Here is an 18,448-nt window from a genome sequence, read left to right on the forward strand (position 1 = left end):
AGAAGGATCTTTCGGAGAAATATCATTCTAACATCCAAAAGGAATGCTCCCATTTGTCTGATATAGTGAGATCACTGCTTGCTCGTAGTTCCAAATTGAATTTCCTTGTACAGATTCCTCTCCTGCTTCCCTTTCATGTTCCAACCTTTCGGCCTTGTCTGTGCTGACACTGTGTTCTTGCGTTTTACTGCCATAAAACGCAAACATTCCTTTCAAATGTTCTTTTGGTTGAAGGATAAACTCCCCAACATCGTATCAGAACCAGTTCAGGCACAATCAGCTACCAGCCTTCTTTCCTAAAAGAAGGTTCCTGGTGCCTTTTTGAGATCACTGAACCTTTTCCAAAGTCCAAATTCATCAGGAAGTATTAGAAAGCTTAGACCACCATTTGCACTTTCCCTTGGAACTTGTTCCTTTAACTGGAATACCACTGGTAACTGTCTCTTTGTTGTCCATTCAAGCAATTGTTCTGAAGAACTGACCCATTATTCTTGCTGGTTCTGCAAGAGCTTGCCCATCACTTGCTACATCTATTTGACTTTGCTGTCGTTTAACTAGCATCAACGCTGATGCACACCTTTCATACAATCACATTCTGAGTACTGACTCATGGTTTTGCTTATGATCCATCTCAGGCACTTCCCATCTTTGCTTGTACCATTGGTTTGCTTGCATCTTCCTACCTTACTCCCTTTACAAAAACAAAGCAAATAATTCTGGAGGAAATGACCGGTCTGGTTGCTCCTTATATTTATTTTCTTTCCCCACTGAGCTTAGACAAAATGATAGCCCAAAGTGGACTGGTCTGGTCCTTGCCCAACATTGTCTGTCTCTGGGTATAGTCCACTGCCAATTGACAGCAACAGGTCTTCCTTATTACCATGGACCAAAGTGCACCTCACATCTCCTGGCATTTACTACACTTCTGAGTATGTGCACAATAGAAGTTCGGTTTGTCCCCTTTGACACTCACCAACTTTTATCGATGCACCATAGAAAGCATCCTATCTGGATGCATCATGGCTTGGTACGGCAACTGCTCTACCCAGGCCACAAGAAACTGCAGAGTTGTGGACACAACCCAGCGCGTCACAGACTCCAGCCTCCCCTCCTTGGACTCTGTCTTTACCTCTCACTGCCTTGGTGAAGCAGCCAGCATAATCAAAGACCCCACCCACCCGGGTCATTCTCTCTTCTCTCCTCTTCCATCGGGTAGAAGATACAGGAGCCTGAGGGCACGTACCACCAGACTTAAGGACAGCTTCTACCCCACTGTGATAAGACTATTGAACGGTTCCCTTATACAATGAGATGGACTATGACCTCACGATCTTCCTTGTTGTGACCTTGCACCTTATTGCACTGCACTTTCTCTGTAGCTGTGACACTTTACTCTGTACTGTTATTGTTTTTACCTGTACTACATCAATGCACTCTGTACTAACTCAATGTAACTGCCCTATAATGAATTGACCTGTACGATCGGTATGCAAGACAGGTTTTTTCACTGTACCTCGGTACAAGTGACAATAATAAACCAATACCAATAGACATTACTTTCATTAGCAGGACTTATCCAAAATTATGCCTGCAGATGCCTTGACCATTACGAAGTGGTTTATTAAAATGCCATGACCTTTTATTTAACTGTTGTGAACACACTTCAATCTTTAATCATGTCAGCACCTCCGGCACTGATACAATTCAACCTGCATTCCGTTAGATCATCACTAGCTTAAATGGTATTCTAAAGGCTTCTCTGGGTGTGTTCAGTGGATGCCTTTCCTTGCCTCTGAGCAAACCATGGACAGCAATCAGCAATCAACCACATTCTGTTCACTTCAGTAAACTGGTACCAGCTGTCTAATTTAGTTAGCATTATAACAGCATGCTGCTTTAAGTAAGTAGACAGAAGCTGCACAATTTTCCTGACATTAATATCATTTGCCATCATATGACCCAGATGAGACTCCCCTTAGCTTCCACATGAAAATATCCTCACGGAGAAGTCACAGCTGATGTCACCTTTACTGTCTCTATAACTTTGCCCAGTAAACTTACATCTGCACTTTGGGTTGATGAAAACACCATCACATTTTAATGCCATTTTCACTAAATCTCATTGCCTCCTTAAAAGTACCTTTGTCAAAAGGTTTGGCCTGTATTTCTTGATGACTTAACCCACACGTACTAATATGTCCTTCAATGCTCTGTCCAAGGATATTCAGTAATTACTACCATCTTAGATACTGAGACTGAAAATGTAATCCCAAATTCCATTATTTTGGCACCTGATTACAGGTTCTGTACATGTAATTGAAATTTTGCACAATATTGTGATGAACTGTTCTTCAAACTACACTACAATTTCATTAAATAGGACATCTATTGTGCTTTGGTATTCAACAAATTTGCTCACGTTGCTCAAACACCAGAGCTTGCCTGTACTAAGAGTACACTCAAGGATCACTGTACCCAGGGTAAATGCAGCCCACTGCCTCTGCCATGTTATTAGCCTTGAAGAACATATCCAAACTTTCCAAACAAATACCAAATGCCTCTTGCACTTTATTATACTTTACAAGTTTTCCAATATATTCCATGTCTTATTTCTGCCATCTCTTCTAGAGCTCCCTTTGTGCTGATGTTTATTTTATTTTGGTTTTGAGGAATGCCTACTTCCCATATGCTGAAACTTTTACATAGTCCAGTTTCATGACCAATGCAGTGTATTGTAGTTTCTTCTGAACTGGTCAAGAGCCAAGTGCCACTTTTAATTACTTACTTGGAAACAGAGCACAATACAAAATACAACTATTTACTGCGGCACTTGGACTTCAACAGAAGCTGCAGGCATGGCACATCGGTTTTTCCATGACTAACTACATAGCATAGTCCCTAAAGTGATAACAACCCCATCCTTAAAATAAACATTATCCTCTCAACTATTAAACACACCCATTTATATCTCAGTTCCCTCTGTCAGCCTAACTCCAACCTCCAACTTGGGCCCCGACTCCTCTGAACCAGAGTCACAGAGACTCACAGGTAATCCAGAAGGTTTGCCAACCAATGGAGATGAGTCAGCTCTGCCTGTTGTGAAGTTTTCACATAAAGCAAGTTGAAAGTGGCATCACTGTCAATTCAAAATGTTCTTTTGAGCACATAATTTAAGAGAATACAGGGGGCACGCAGCAATGTCAAGAGATTTTTCCAGAGCAAAAGAGAAATCTTCTACCTTTTTAATTAACATAGAAGATGCAATGACAATTCTTTAAGCCAGGAACTGGTCCCTGATATCTTTGCCAGTAATTAAACTTCAAACAGTATCACTCAAACAGATTATCTGGTCATTTGTTTATGTTGGTCTGGAAGCCACATTTCCTATGCAAAATCATTTTTTCTTTGGCTGAATTCTTGGTGAAATTAGTGCAAGGAATAGGTATTTTTTGATAAGGCTAAAGGTGGCTTATGTGGGGAATGACATATTGACGCTTTATAAATAAGGGGTGAGACACTTTGTGGAAGGAAGTTTCCTTCCACAGTGAAAGATCCAAAATGCTTGTGAACTCATTTATCAGTAGATATGTCACCATAATTAACAACAAGAAAAAAATTATTTTTAATTCCCAGGTGATCATGATAATATTAGTAACCATTCCTTGTTCTCAAAACACAACATACAAACCAAAACAAAGGTTTCTGTATCTACCAATTAAAACAATTAACTGAAATAGGATGCTGTTTTAGTTCCCACCCCATCCCTGAACCACGGAACCATATTTGATTTCACCTTTCTTCAAGCTCTCTGGACCATACTAGGCCCTGACAGAACAGAAACATGTGCTCAGACTTCTACCCAGCCTTCAACAGTTAATTTAATGATGACTACAACACTGAAATATTCTTGCACAAATCAATTATCAAATGCTAAATTGCCCATAGTTTGCACATTTTAATTTGTATGACAACACAATAGATTTAAAGATTTACGCTGGTGGCCATTCTTTCATGAAAACTATCCAATCTCCTTTCCCCCATTTTAGCATCTTTTTACACTTCTTAAGTACTGAGCAAATTCCATGTTAAATAATGTTGCGCGCCGCAAGATTGTTAAATTTTCAAACTTTTGGTGCTCATCTTATGTCATCTCCCTTGCTTGTATTTTGTCCTTATATTTGTTTTAATTAAAGCTCATATCCAGGAAACAAATTTGGGAGACAGCTTTATGATAGCTGCACAGTGACAACATGCAAAACACACTTCTAATAGAACCAGACAGGATTCACGTGACTATCCTTAGGAGCTTTCTGTTAGTTAGCTCCAACTCTGGGCAAAAGCAAAGAGACCACCACATTAATAAAGGAAATTAATTAATGAACTTAGACAGAAGATGTTTTATATCTAGCTGAACCACTGCACTTTTAACAGCATTGATATCTCTGAGACTTTAAAAACAGAGGATCAGATTCCACCACCAGAGAGCAGCAGCAAGTTGCAGACATTACAAGCTCTTTCCAGTGACTGCAATGGGATTTTTCCATTTCTTAGTGTAAACAAAAGAATAATTTAAGCTACCTATACTTTTTAAATAGCAATACATCCTTGCTCCAGCTGAATTGCTATCTTATGTACACCACTACAATGAAATGGAGAAGCAATCAGAAATGATGCGCTACCAATTTTTTGCATCTTGGACATTTGATAGTTTTGTGCTGGCTTTAAATTCCAGCAGCAGTTCCAAAAACATCTGTGAACTCTTGCAGATCATGTGATGCAAAACAAACACTGTACTGACAAATCCCCTTGAAAATTACTCCAGAGAGAATCTGCTCTTTTAATGTGTACTCTTGAATGTAGAAAAGCCTCCCAACGTACTGAACAGTAATCCAAAAAAAGCCACAACAAGCCAAAGAACAGGAATGACTTAAAACTTATAGATATGGACAACAGTTTTGTATGAGCTGAGCCTTCCAGCCAGTGCAGGGCGTGAGGCTGGCTTGGAGAGAGAATCAAAATTGTCACATCAGCAAATGACAAATGTAGGAGCAAAAACATGCAGTCAATCTGTGTTGAAAACAACCAATTGTGGGAAGACCAGGTCACATAGAATACTAAGCTTTGCTTCAGTCTAGACTAAAGTTGGAACTTGGACCAATGCCAAAAATGGCTAAGATGAAGTAGTTTTAGCATATCCAAAGCTGAAATTGTGATTAGCAGTCTAACAAAACAGAGGCAGTGAAGGTTAAGGAACACAACGATCCCAAAGTAGGAACAGAATTTCTGAGTCATCTAACTCCAGAATTCAAGAGACCATTTTACACTTTCTATCATTGTGGAGTAGAATTCCACTGGGACATCAAAAGGTATATCGAGAAAAATGGTCAGCAATAATTTCGAACCTCCTGGATATTTTGCTCTTAAAATACTCAAATTCAGCAGCTGAGAGCCAGGCTCTGTACATGCATGGCAAGTCATACTAAATTTGTAACATAAAGCACACAACACAAATTGGTAGTCATTTTTCTTTACAAAAAAATCCCCAAATACCTTCGTATTGTAATTTGTTAGCCATAAAGGGCTCACCAAGGAAGTGAAATACTTTAGAAGTCCCAAACTAGTCTTTTTTCCCTAATCAGTTGTCAAATGTGCAGATGCTGGTTTCAGATTGGCAAGTCACTAAAACCAAAACAGAAATTGCTTAACTGACAATGAACCACTTGGACTTTTTTTTAGAAACAAAAGCGGTTATCTTTGGCCTCAGTCGTCTACATTCGGAAAAGCGCTTCTACAAAATATAAAAAGATAATGTTTATTGGCTATTTTAATTCCAATTTTAACATATTATTCCCACCCCCATCCCTATTGCCTACAGAAATTAGTTCAAAGTCCAAAAAACTCTTGAACAGATCTCTCATAAACTAAGGATGAACTCTTAATCTCCTATCTACCTCATTGTGGCCCTTGCACTTTATTTGTTTACTTGCACTGCACTTTCATGTAGCTCCAACATTATATTCTGCATTCTGTTTTTCTTTTTACTATCTTGATATAGTAATGTATGGCTTGATCTGACTGGATGGCACAAAAACAAAAATGTTTCACTGTATCTCGGTCCATGTGACATTTTCTCTCTCTTAACTTGCATTAATGATGTTATGTTTATTTTGTTGTGCAAGTTATATATAATTAATGTTAATTTAAGTTTATGTTAACTTATGTTTGTCATGTTCATAATGTACTCTGCTGCAAAGAGCTAATTTTCATGGCATTTATATCAAGTATGTATGCCTATGACAATAAATTTGAACCTGAACTTAAATTGCTGGGAACTTTACAGCTGAGTCAGACTGGATTCAACCTTCCTGGATTCTAAGGGAATCAACTGATATTAGGATTGGGTGAGAAATTGGAGCTGAGGTAGAAGATTCCTTTATGAATGGCAGGGGTGGCTTATGAGACTGTATGTTCTGCTCAACTAGAAAAAAAATCTTATTTCCATGGTATAATATTGAAAGAATCTAAATACTACATACACCAACAAGATCAGATCACATTGCCAAGTATAGTCAGAGGAAACAGAAAAGTTTGAAATAATCTCAGCATCCAGCACAGACCAACAACAACAAAAAAAACTTGAGTCACTATCTTAAATTTTATGATATTAGCTTAATTTTTGAAAGAATCAGCAATAAGCAGACTTTACTGGGAATCCTCGGAGATAGGTATGGTACTTTTCTCCTAACCCTGGTAAGAACTATGATCAGTATCAATATAGATAACTCAATGTTTCAGGAACAGCTTCTTCCCCTCCGCCACCAAATTTCTGAAAAGTCCATGAACACTACCTCATTATTCCTCTTTTGCCCTATTTATTTATTTTTGTAACTTACCATAATTTTTATGCCTTTATGTCTTGCTCTGTACTGTTGCCACAAAACAACAAATTTCACGATATATGTCAGTGATAATAAACCTGATTCTGTTCATAAACCAAAAGCCCTACACTGCTAAAGCAGACCAGATCTTTATAACTTTCATAGTTGACAGATGGATCTTCATGTACCAGAGATTGATAGAAAAAAATAAGGCTTCTTCAGTGGCACCGATGATCTTGAATTCTTTCCCCAACCTCCAAACTAAAGTGGGGGTTGGAGTCAGGGCCATAGATAAATTTTGCTTTCCAAGTATTTCCTCTCCAGTTACATCCTCCTCTGCATGTTTTCACATTGTTTCACAGATTGATTCAGTTTTCAGAGCACTCTGTATTTACCAACAAGCAAACAACAAAGTTATGAATGCCAAATCATTGAACCCACCAAGTGGATAAAAATACTCTATAGAAAAACAAGTTTAATTGTTTATAAATACTGACCAACTAGGAGAATACCATATAGTTACAGCGCAGTTTTTTTTTCTGTGGAGCAACTTTCAGGGGGATTTGGCAATACAGTGTTCGTTCTGTATCACATGATCAGCAAGAGCACATTTATTTTTAGAACAGTTAGGAGTACAAAGTCAGCACAGAAATCTCAGAAGTCCAAATGCAGAGAAAGAAAAAGCTTGGTGACTATTGTGACTTTGAACTGTCATCTCACTTGACTAATCAATGCAGACTGACAAAGATTAAACTTAATCGACAAAAACTGATTTAGAAAAAGTGCTATTTACAATAGGTTAAGATTATCAGCAAAATGAAAATCAAGATACATGTTGCTACAGTATATTCCAATCAAAATCATGGGACATCAAAAGTAAAATTAAACCAATAATCATGTACACAAGAAATAGGAGTGAGCCTCCTCCACCATTTAATAAGATCATGGCTGATCTTTTATCTCAGTGTCACTTCCTGCATTAAATCCTAATCCTGTGATTCCTTTAATATTTAAAAATTAAGTTCCCAAGACAATTAAACAAAAGCAAAGTAAAAAAAAAACTCACATCCTCAGGATGATGTATTAATGATGCAAAATACCATCTGATGGAATGAAAGGTGCATATTACCTTCATGAACACCCAGGCAGATGTAAATACATAAGGCTAAAGATACACCAAGTAGGAGGGAAGAGATGAGAAAAGAAATTAGTATATATACGAGTAAATTCAAATTAAAATAAACTGCAAGATCACCAATCTGTAGGAATTACTTGTTTGACTAATACCTTGTCATAGGGTATAGGAGCATTGTATGGAAACTGATCTGGTGACAAGTTTAAATTCCACCAGTTCAGAACTTCAAGTAACATAAATTTATCCAAATCTGGGGAAAAAAAAGGCGTTCATGCCCCTCACTTCATGGACAATGATGAGTAGGTAGACTGCTCCTGGTGATGTACACTGAAACAAGTATTAACTGCTGCTGAAAGATAATGAAGTCAATGAATGATACTATGGCCTGCACAAAACTTGATTGTCTTCCAGAGTGCAGGACATTGTTCACAACCCTATATTATGCACTCCAAAGCTTGGTTCAGCTGGCCCCAAGGCTACATAGGGAAGGCTGGAATCTGTAAAAAGCTCTCAGATGAATTACTCACAGAATGCATGTGAAAGGCAAGGTGATCTCATTATGTTATAATGAAAATCTTGTTAACAAATGAAATGATATGCCCTGTACTTGGCAGATTTCATTCTGTGAAAGACATTAATGAACCAGAATGGCATTTTGCCAAAATATGGTAGGTTCTTGTTGAACTTTTGTCCCCACATATCGTATTTAACAAATATTTGGGGATTCGTGTCTAAATTAAAACTGCCATTCCACAGGCTAGTTTTACCAGGGCTGCTCGATGCCATACTCAGTCAAAGGCTGCCTTGACATTAAGGGCGAGCATTATTAACCTACCTCTGGAATTTGGCTTCTTAGTCCACATTTGGACTGCAGATTGATTGGGTGGTATTTAGCCACAAAGACATAGAGTCATCAGCACAGAAACAGGCCCTTCAGTCCAACTGGTCCACGCCGACGAAGATTCATCTAAGCTAGTCCCATATGCCCACATTTGGCCCACATCCCTCTAAACTTTTCCTATCCATGTACCTGTTCAAGTCCCTTTCAAATGTTGTTAATGTACCTGCCTCAACCATTTCCTCTGGCAGTTCATTCCATATACTGACCACTTTCTGGGTGAAAAGTTGCCCCTCAGGTTCCTATTAAATCTCTCCCCTTTCACCTTAAACCTATGCCCTCTAGTTCTTGATTCCCTAACCCTGGGAAAAAAGACCGTGCACATTGACCTTATCTATGCCCCTCATGATTTTATACACCTCTATAAGATAACCCCTCATTCTCCTATGCTCCAATGAAAAAAAATCTCAACCTGCTCAACCTCTCTCCATAACTCAGTCCCTCGAGTCCTGGCAACATTCTCATAAATCTCCTCTGCACTCTTTCTAGTTTAATGGCATCTTTCCTATAGCAAGATGACCAAAACTGAACACAATATTCCAAATGCGGCCTCACCAACATCTTGTACAACTGCAACGTAACATCCCAACTATACTCAATGCCATGACTGATGAAGGCCAGTGGACCAAAAGCCTTCTTCACCACCCTGTCTACCTGTGATGCCACTCTCAGGGAACCATGTACCTTGTACTCTTAAGTCCCTCTCTTCTACAATACTCCCCAGTGCCCTAACGTTGACTGTGAATGTCCTACCCTGATTTGTCTTCTCAAAATGCAACATCTCGCAATTATCTGAATTAAACTCCATTTGCCATTCCTGGTCTGCACACTCTCCAAGGCAGTCCCCAAATTCACTAATGACTTTCAGAATGTCATGATGCATACCAAACTGCCTCCAAGGAAATTATCTTTATTGGGATCAAGAATGTATGGCTGGAGGTGACTGCAGAAATCAGCAGTATGAGTAAAGTTTCCCTACTCCTGGACTGACAACCCCGACCAGCAAGAAGGACAAGGGCAGGAAAAGCATGGAAATCATGTCTGGAAAAAAACTACCATCTGGAAGTTGCCCTGCAAGCCATACACCATCCTGACTTAGAAATATTATCACCATTCATTCAACATTGCTGGGAGAAAATCCTGGAACACTCTCCCTAACAGCATTGTGGGCTTACCCATACCTCAAGGACTGCAGCGGTTCAAGAAGGCAGCCACCAGCACAGACTATCCACTAGTCTCATGGAAATTAGGTTTTGTTCAAGGAGAATGCAGACATGACATCACCTGATGTAAAAACCTTAATTTCCTGAGACACCGATCAGAGAAATAGTACCTCTCTGTGCTGGGTAGAGCCTCCTACAAGATGCACCTGATAAGATCTATTTTGTGCAGCTACAGATGAATCAGGAGGTGCCTACTGTTCCTGAAGATGCCCAGCCCATTTCTCTTGCTGTTTCCACAGTGTTACGCCATGAGCAGCATCAATCCTGGGTAGAAACATGTCAACTACAGCAAATAGCTTAATAAGACAATTCTCCTCAAAACTTACAAGTTCTCTGTGAAAGATGACAATGTCTGCGAAAGGCTTTTCTTTTCCAAGAGCTCAAAAGAGCACCTGTGTTTACATCATTTGCTCCCCATTTAATGCAACTCTGCTTTTGCCAAGATTAGAGATCTTGTGAAATGTACACGTCACGAATTTCAAAACCTAAACTTGCTCGTGACAAACAATTAAAATGTAAAGATTACCAACCTGCCGCTCTCCATCTTCCGCTAACCACTCCCCCGCACCACCAAGCAATGTCTTACCTTCAATTGTCCAGCTTCTGCTTGGATATAATCTTAACTATTTGATTTTATACAGAACACCTGGAGCATTGGATGTCCTTACCACCTTTGGTCATTACCTCCCTTGTCCAAAAGATGTGTTTGGCCTGCTCCTCTCCTCTACACATTTTCCCTTGGCGAGAACAGACACAAATGAATTCAGAATTCCACACATGCAAACATTGAGCCTACGTCTGTGCTGTCAGACTTCTTATCCAACATACAGAACAGAACCAATGGCCTACATCTGTCCTCATGCATGGTGAAACCCAAAGCCAAACCTCGCAGTCCACATGACATCTTTGTCCACCAACAGCATTCCTGTAATCTTTTTCCTGAAGGGTATCATGACTACAAGATATACCCAGACAAGTAGCAATACCCCAGATGTGGTCTCCCTGAGGCTCAATGTAATTGGACCAAATACTTGAACTCCACTTGCAATAAAGGCCAACATACTATTTTCTGGCTCAATTGTTGCTGTACCTGTACATTAACTTTCAGTGATTTGTGTACAAGGACATCCAGATCCCTCTAAATGCTAACAAGTCCCATCTCTCACCATTTATAAAGCCATTTTATTCATTTTACCTACCAAAATGAATAAAGTTACATCTTACACATTATATTCCTTCTGTTATGTCCTCATCCATTCAATTAAACTGTCTGCATCCTCTTCACAACCCACATTACCTATCAGCAAACTTGTATACATTGCACTTGATCTCCTTTATTCAAATCATTGCAATAGTGACACTCAGGGGGCCCCCAGTACCAATACCTGTAGCACTCCACTAGTCACAGCCTAACAACCAGAAAATGACCAGTTTATTTCTTGGATTTGCCTGTTGACCAATCCTCAATCCACACAAGTACATTTTTCCCAAAACTGTGCACTCTGATCTTACTAATTAACCTCTTGTTGAAGCCTTTCGAAATAGATGGTTCTCACTCATCTATTCTGCTAGTTACAACCTCAAAAACTAACAGATCTGTCAAACATCATTTCCCTTTCATTAAGCCATGTTGATTCTATTCCTATTATTCTTTGCTAAATTACCTATTATCACTTCCTTAATTGATTCCAGGATTTTCCCTGCTGCTGGTGTCAGGCTAATTGTTCACAAGTTCTCTCTCCTTCCCACCTTAAATAGTTTTAAACTTAAACATTTTAACTTAATGTTCTTAATCTTAAACGTTTGCAACCTTCCGATCGGCAGGAGCTATTCTAGAATCAATGGAATTTTTAGAGATGACAACCAGCGTATCCTCCACCTTCTTCTCAGGCAATCCCTCGTGATCAAGGATAACTTGCTTCTCCTCTGATTCTGTGGGTTCTAATTGACAAAGCCAATGTGGGAACCATAGACTGTTCTACAGATAAGGCAAGAGATTCCTGAGAGGATGGGCAATTTTCTTACACTTCTGATGCTCCAGAATCATGCATTCAGGCTCTCAGTGACATCCCAAATGCTTCTTTTTCATTTTGAGTGGTCAGGAAGCAGGAATTCTCAGGACTCCATTAGGGATGCTGCATTTTCCCAAGGAAGTTTTGAGAATGTCCTTGAATTACTTCCCATTTCTGCATGCTGCCTACTAACCTTTTCCTATGTCAAAGCTGTGTTTTAGGAGTCTAGTGTGAATGATGTGGTCTACCTATCCGAGTCAAATGAATGAAATTAGGGGGTCAATGCTCAAGATGTTGGCTGGGAGAGGACGATAATGTTGATTCACTTATCCTTCTAGTGGAAAAATTTTGCAGAGATATATAGTTAAGGTATCAGAAACAGTCAGGAAAATGGCACAGCTGCCATAGGTTTTGTGTGGGGTTCGATATCATGATCTTCAAACATCTTCTTCCTCAGATGACCAAAGGCTATGCTGGCACTCCGAAGGCAAGAGTGAATTTTGTCATCAATGTCCACCTTTACTGAAAGAAATGGTCAATGTTTTCCAGGATCTCATCATGAATCCTTGTTGGAGGGCAGTACTGTACAACAAGAGTACATTGATAGAAGACACTATGTCTTGCTGATGTTGAATGCAAGGCCCATCCTCTCGTATGCTTGAGCCACTGAGTCTGTATGTTGCAGCTTGACTACAGAAGATAGGTTGCACTTGGTTCAAAAATGTAGGCACCATAGGTTAAGCAATTTCTTATTCATCCTGCAGAAAAGCTCCATTCCACTAGAAAGCTTGTCTTCAGTTATCTCCTTCAAAACCCTAGAGTACATTTGATCAGGTCTTGGGTATTTATTACCTCAGTTCCATTAATTTCTACAATACTACTTTTTTTTTAACTAATCCTAATGTCTTTGAGCGCCTCCTTTACTCTAGACCTGTTGTTTTCCTACTATTTTCAGGTTTCCTGTATCTTCTCCAGTGAAGACAGTCACAAACTACTTGCTTAATTTCTCTGCTATTTCTTTATTCCCCCAATATAATGTCCGTTATCTCATCCTGTAAACAAGTGGACAATGACCGGTACCCACTGTCCGATTTCCACCTACCCGCTGACCAAAGGCCTCAGAGGCTCAAGGAGTCACTAAGATCCGCTGCTGCGGGAGAGGCCGAGACCGATAGAGCGGTGCGCCGACGGCTCCCCCCGCCACCAGGGGAAGAGGCCCGGCTCCCCCCTGCCCCCGTCCCGTCGCCACGGTGACAGCTCGAGCCCAAACCGCCGCTCAAAACCGGCGCCAACGTTCAAACCTCCGCCCGCTCGCGCCGCCGTCGCCGCATGATGATGTACTTCCACCAACCGCCGCCCCGGTCGCCATGGAGACCAGCGACTCCCCGCCGATCCCATGACGGCAAACGTTGGCGGCGCCACACGCAAGATGTAGGTGAGAGCATCAAAGTAGAGACTCCCAGTGAAGTAGTGTGAGAAAATAATAAGTAGAGAAAGGACTCGTAATGGCCAGAATATCTGCTGTCTTGGTGAGTTTAATTGAGGGGTGAAACAAGATGGTTAGGTCGTTTCGGATTGAGACCTTTCAAATCATCTTGGGGCTTTGGAGAGGGTGCAGAAGAGGTTCAGCAGGATGCTGCCTGGATTAGAGGGTGTGTCTGTAAGGAGAGGTTGGACAAACTAGGGTTGTTTTCTCTGGAGCGGCAGAGGTTGAGGGGACACATGATAGATAAGATATCTTTATTAGTCACAGGTACATCGAAACACACAGTGAAATGCATCTTTTGCGTAGAGTGTTCTGGGGGCAGCCCGCAAGTGTCGCCACGCTTCCAGCACCAACATAGCATGCCCGCAACTTCCTAACCCGTACGTCTTTGGAATGTGGGAGGAAACCGGAGCACCCGGAGGAAACCCACGCAGACATGGGGAGAACGTACAAACTCCTTATAGACAGCAGCTGGATTTGAACCCGGGTCGCCGGCGCTATAAAGCATTACGCTAACCGCTACACTACCGTGCCTGCTACATGTTTATAAAATTGTTAAAATTGTTAATATAAAAAGTTTATAAAATTGTGAGAGGTATAGACACGGTAGACCATAGAACACTACAGCACAGAAAACAGGCCATTCGGCCCTTCTAGTCTGTGCCAAAACTTTATACCGCTAGTCCCATTGACCTACACCCAGTCCATAACCCTCTAGACCTCTCCCATCCATGTATCTATCCAATTTATTCTTAAAACTTAAGAGTGAACCCGCATTTACCACATCAGATGGCAGCTCGTTCCACACTCCCACCACTCTGAGTGAAGAAATTCCCCCTAATGTTCCCCCTAAACCTTTCACCCTAAAGCCATGTCCTCTCGTACTTATCTCTCCTAATCTAGGTGGAAAGAGCCTACTCGCGTTTACTGTGTCTATACCCCTCATAATTTTGTAAACCTCTATCAAATCTCCCCTCATCCTTCTATGCTCCAAGGAATAAAGTCCTAACCTGTTCAATCTTTCCCTGTAACTCAACAGGAAACCAGTATTATTTTCCCTGGGTCAAAATGTCTAATACTCGAGGGCATGTGTCTAAGGTGAGAGGGGAAAAGTTCAAAGGAGATGTGCGGGACTTTTTTTATGCAGAGTGATGGTGGTGGAGGCACATACAATAGAGGTGTTTAAAAGGCTCTTGGTTAGACGCATGAGTATGCAGAGAATTGAGGGATGGGCCACATGCAGGCATAAGGGATTAGTTTAACTAGGCATCATTAGCTTAATTTGTTCAGCACAGCATTGTGGACCAAAGGACTCGTTCCTGTGCCGTACTGTTCTATGACACTGTGGAGAATTCCTGCTTCCTTCTTCAAAATGGTCCCATGGTGTTTTTTACATCCAGAGTCATGTAGAGTACTGGTTTACAGTTTCATGGAATGACTTTCTAAACCTGACATCTTTCCTAAAGTGTAGTACCCAGAATAAACAACAATTGAGGCCTCAACAATTTTATTACTTTAGCAACTTCATAGCTTTGAAATAATTCTACTATTAATAGAACAAACTCTTTCAAAGGCTCTCTTGACATGTCAATTCTCGGTACTTGTCTCAGTACATGAAAATTAAACCATTTAGTTTATGTTGCCTCTCCTCAGTTAATATTATTGGTCTGGACTCTTCCAGATTTTGCAAGTTTGCACACACAGACAGAGACATCCTTGTTTCCTCAAAAGCCTAATCTTCTTGTATAATTCTGGATAGTTTCAGCAGCTCTTCAACTTCTAATCCTTACAAATTCTTCTCTTCCTCTGCAAGTGTGGGGCTGCTCTTATGTAACAGCTTTCCTACCCAAACTTTTTCTCTTGCTGATTTTCTTTTGCAAATCTCAGGCACCTACCTCGTACTTTCCAAATTTGTCCTGGAGCTTGTATTTCACAAAAATTACTGGGGGTCCAAGAACTTCCAGATGAAAATTGTGTTTGGTCACTTTTATCCTTGCATCCTCAGAGGTTGGCTGGTGTGACATTTGCTACCTACCTTCATTCACTTACAGCCATGAACATGTGTGATGTAGGAGGGGTGAACATTTCCTTGATTTCTGTATATTTGTTTAATAGTTGCTGCATTTTCTTAAGTCTCAATTAAACAAATTGTAATATAAAAATTATATTAAGTCTTAATATAAGACTTGTTATTAAAAAGAACTTTTAAAAGCCTAAGATGAAAAATGCATTTTAACCAAATGTACAGAGTTGACTACAACTGATGACTAATATAGTCACATTTAGTCTTGGCCACCATGGCCAATTTGCAACCACGCTAACATCCTACAATTTTAGCGTTGCTGTAAATTTTCCAATGCACAGCGGGATTTATCATAAGGGAATGCATAGATACAAGTTAAATCACAGATTCAAGTATGAAAAAAACATTTCCATTGTTTGCAAAGCTCTGTTGGGTCCTGTTCATCAGGTACAACTCACAACAGGTTTACTTTGCTTACCAAGCCTCCATATTTTTCTTCAAATTGTTAAAGATAGGATGGAAGTTGTTGTTTGGCTGCAGAAGAGCTTTAAGATGGACGAACTGTAAAATTCCCAAATATAACTGATAAAATGTTGATTCCTTGGTGGATACTTGCAGAAAAACGATCTTCCTTTTCTTGAGCCTTAAGTTATAATCAATACTTGAAAATGGACTTCAGGCTATGTTTCTATTCCTACACAGAAGAGCTTAAGAAGTTTTGCATCTGGTAGTTGATTGGAAACACCAAAACCATAGCAAGTGTCTTTGCAAAAATTAAAAGGATTAATACTGTATGAGAATGACCGAATGAATTGGTGTGGGTTGGAGCCATGCAAAAATGGGATAATTATTGAAGTAAATAATTGTTCAAGGTAATGGAGAAGAGACCAGAGGATTGAGAATGGATAGAGCTTTCAATGAGTTAATGCAGGCATAATGGCCAAATACCATTCACTCTGTCATTCCCTGATTTTAAATCTGGGATCACTATCCATTATGGCAATGGTATTCTATAGAAAGACCTGTTCCTTAGTTTTGAATTGACCCAGTCTCGATCAGTTCCATTTGTGGAAGTTTGGCATATAATGATGTTTGAGGAGCCTTACCCATTTGTTTCTTATCTCTAAAATTAATTATTCCAATGAATTCCCGATCACACTCCCATCTTTTATCCACTATAAACTTAAGTTCATTAAATATCCTGCTGTCCTTATCCTACCTCAATTTTGATCTCTGATGACTTGCATTATTTGAAATCTGCCAATGTCTCAATTTTTAAATTGTCATTTTCAAATCCTGTCCTTCCTTATTTCACCCTCTACCATACCTCTTAAGTCCCTGTTTATCTCTTGCACATCCTCTATTTAAATCACTCCACCATTTATGGCCATATTTTCATCTACCTGGGCACTGGGTGAGGTCTTGAATTCATTTCCTCAACCTAGAAGAAGGAGATCGTAAAACACAAAGGTAGTTGAATCCCCAGGGCTTGATGAAGTGTATCCTAGGACATTGTAGGAAGCAAGGGAAGAAATTGCGGGCCCCCTTCTGGAGATATTTGTATTGTTGATAGCAATGGGTGGGATGCCAGAAGATTGGAGGGTGGCTAATGCTGTGCCTTTATTTAAGAAAGGCTGCAAGGAAAAGCCTGGAAACTACAGACCGGTGAGCCTAATGTCAGTGGTGAGTAAGTTGTTGGAGGGAATTCTGAGGGACCGGATGTGGAAAAGCAAGGATTAATTAGGGATAGTCAGCGTGGCTTTGTGCATGAGAAATCATGTCTCACAAATTTGGTTGAGTTTTCTGAAAAGGTGACCAAGAAGATAGATAAGGGAAGCGTAGTAGATGTTGTCTACATGCACTTTAGCAAGGCCTTTGACAAGCTAGTCCAGAAAGTTAGATCACATGGGATCCAGGACGAGCTAGCCAATTGGATACAAAATTAGCTTGATGGTAGGAGACAAAGGGTGGTGGTGAAAGATTGTTTTTCAGACTAGAGATCTGTGACCAGTGGGGTGCCGCAGGGGTCGGTGCTGGGTCCACTGTTGTTCATCATTGATATTAACAATTCAGATGATAATATAGGTGGCATGGTTATTAAGTTTGCAGATGACACTAAAATTGGTGGTGTGCTGGACAGTGAAGGAGGTTATCTAAGATTACAATGTGGGCCGAGGAATGACAGATGCAGTTTAATTCAGATAAATGCAAGGTGTTGCATTTTAGTAAGACAAACCTGAACAGTACTTGCACGGTAAATGGTAGGGCATCAGGGAGTGTTGTAGAATAGAGACTTGGGGTGCAGGTACATATTTCTTTGAAAGTGGCAACACAGGTAGACAGAGTGGTGAAGAAAGTGTTTGGCACGCTTGCCTTCACCAGTCATGTTACAGCTTTTTAAGACATTGGTAAGGCCACATTTGAAATACTGCATACAGTTTTGGTTGCCCTGCTATAGGAAGGATGGCCTAAATTTTGCTTTTGTAAATGATATTTCATTCTTTTGTGACCATCATGAGCAAGCCCGCCATTTATTACCCTTGAAGATTATAGTGAACAGTCTTGAATGATGCAGTTCTTCCGGTGAAGGAGCTCCCACAATGCTGTTGGATAGGGAGTTCCAAGATTTAGACCTACTCGTGTTCAAGGAATAGCAATATCTTTCCAAGTCGTGAATGACTTGAAGAGGAACCCCCAGGTGATGGAGTTCCCATGTGCCTACTTGTCCTTCTTGGTGTTAGAGGCCACAGGTTTGGTAAGTGCTATCAGAGCAGTCTAGACAGAGATTGATAG

At 40.2% G+C, this 18,448-nt stretch overlaps 1 protein-coding gene across 5 annotated transcripts in view; it reads right to left on the reverse strand.

Annotated features, from left to right (window-relative positions):
* Positions 1-13,506, reverse strand: part of cep112 (centrosomal protein 112) — a 408,417-nt gene extending 394,911 nt beyond the window's left edge. For 3 of the 5 annotated variants that reach the window (XM_052032683.1, XM_052032682.1, XM_052032679.1), the window contains exon 1: positions 13,249-13,456. The gene's annotated coding sequence lies outside the window, so the exon portion shown is untranslated. Of the gene's footprint in view, positions 1-12,339; positions 12,703-13,248 lie in introns of those variants that run through there. The other 2 variants (XM_052032681.1, XM_052032680.1) reach the window with 2 other exon arrangements.
* Positions 13,507-18,448: the final 4,942 nt, after the last annotated feature.

Source organism: Pristis pectinata, chromosome 18 (genome assembly GCF_009764475.1).
Source record: "Pristis pectinata isolate sPriPec2 chromosome 18, sPriPec2.1.pri, whole genome shotgun sequence".
In the NCBI taxonomy this organism is placed as follows: domain Eukaryota; kingdom Metazoa; phylum Chordata; class Chondrichthyes; order Rhinopristiformes; family Pristidae; genus Pristis; species Pristis pectinata.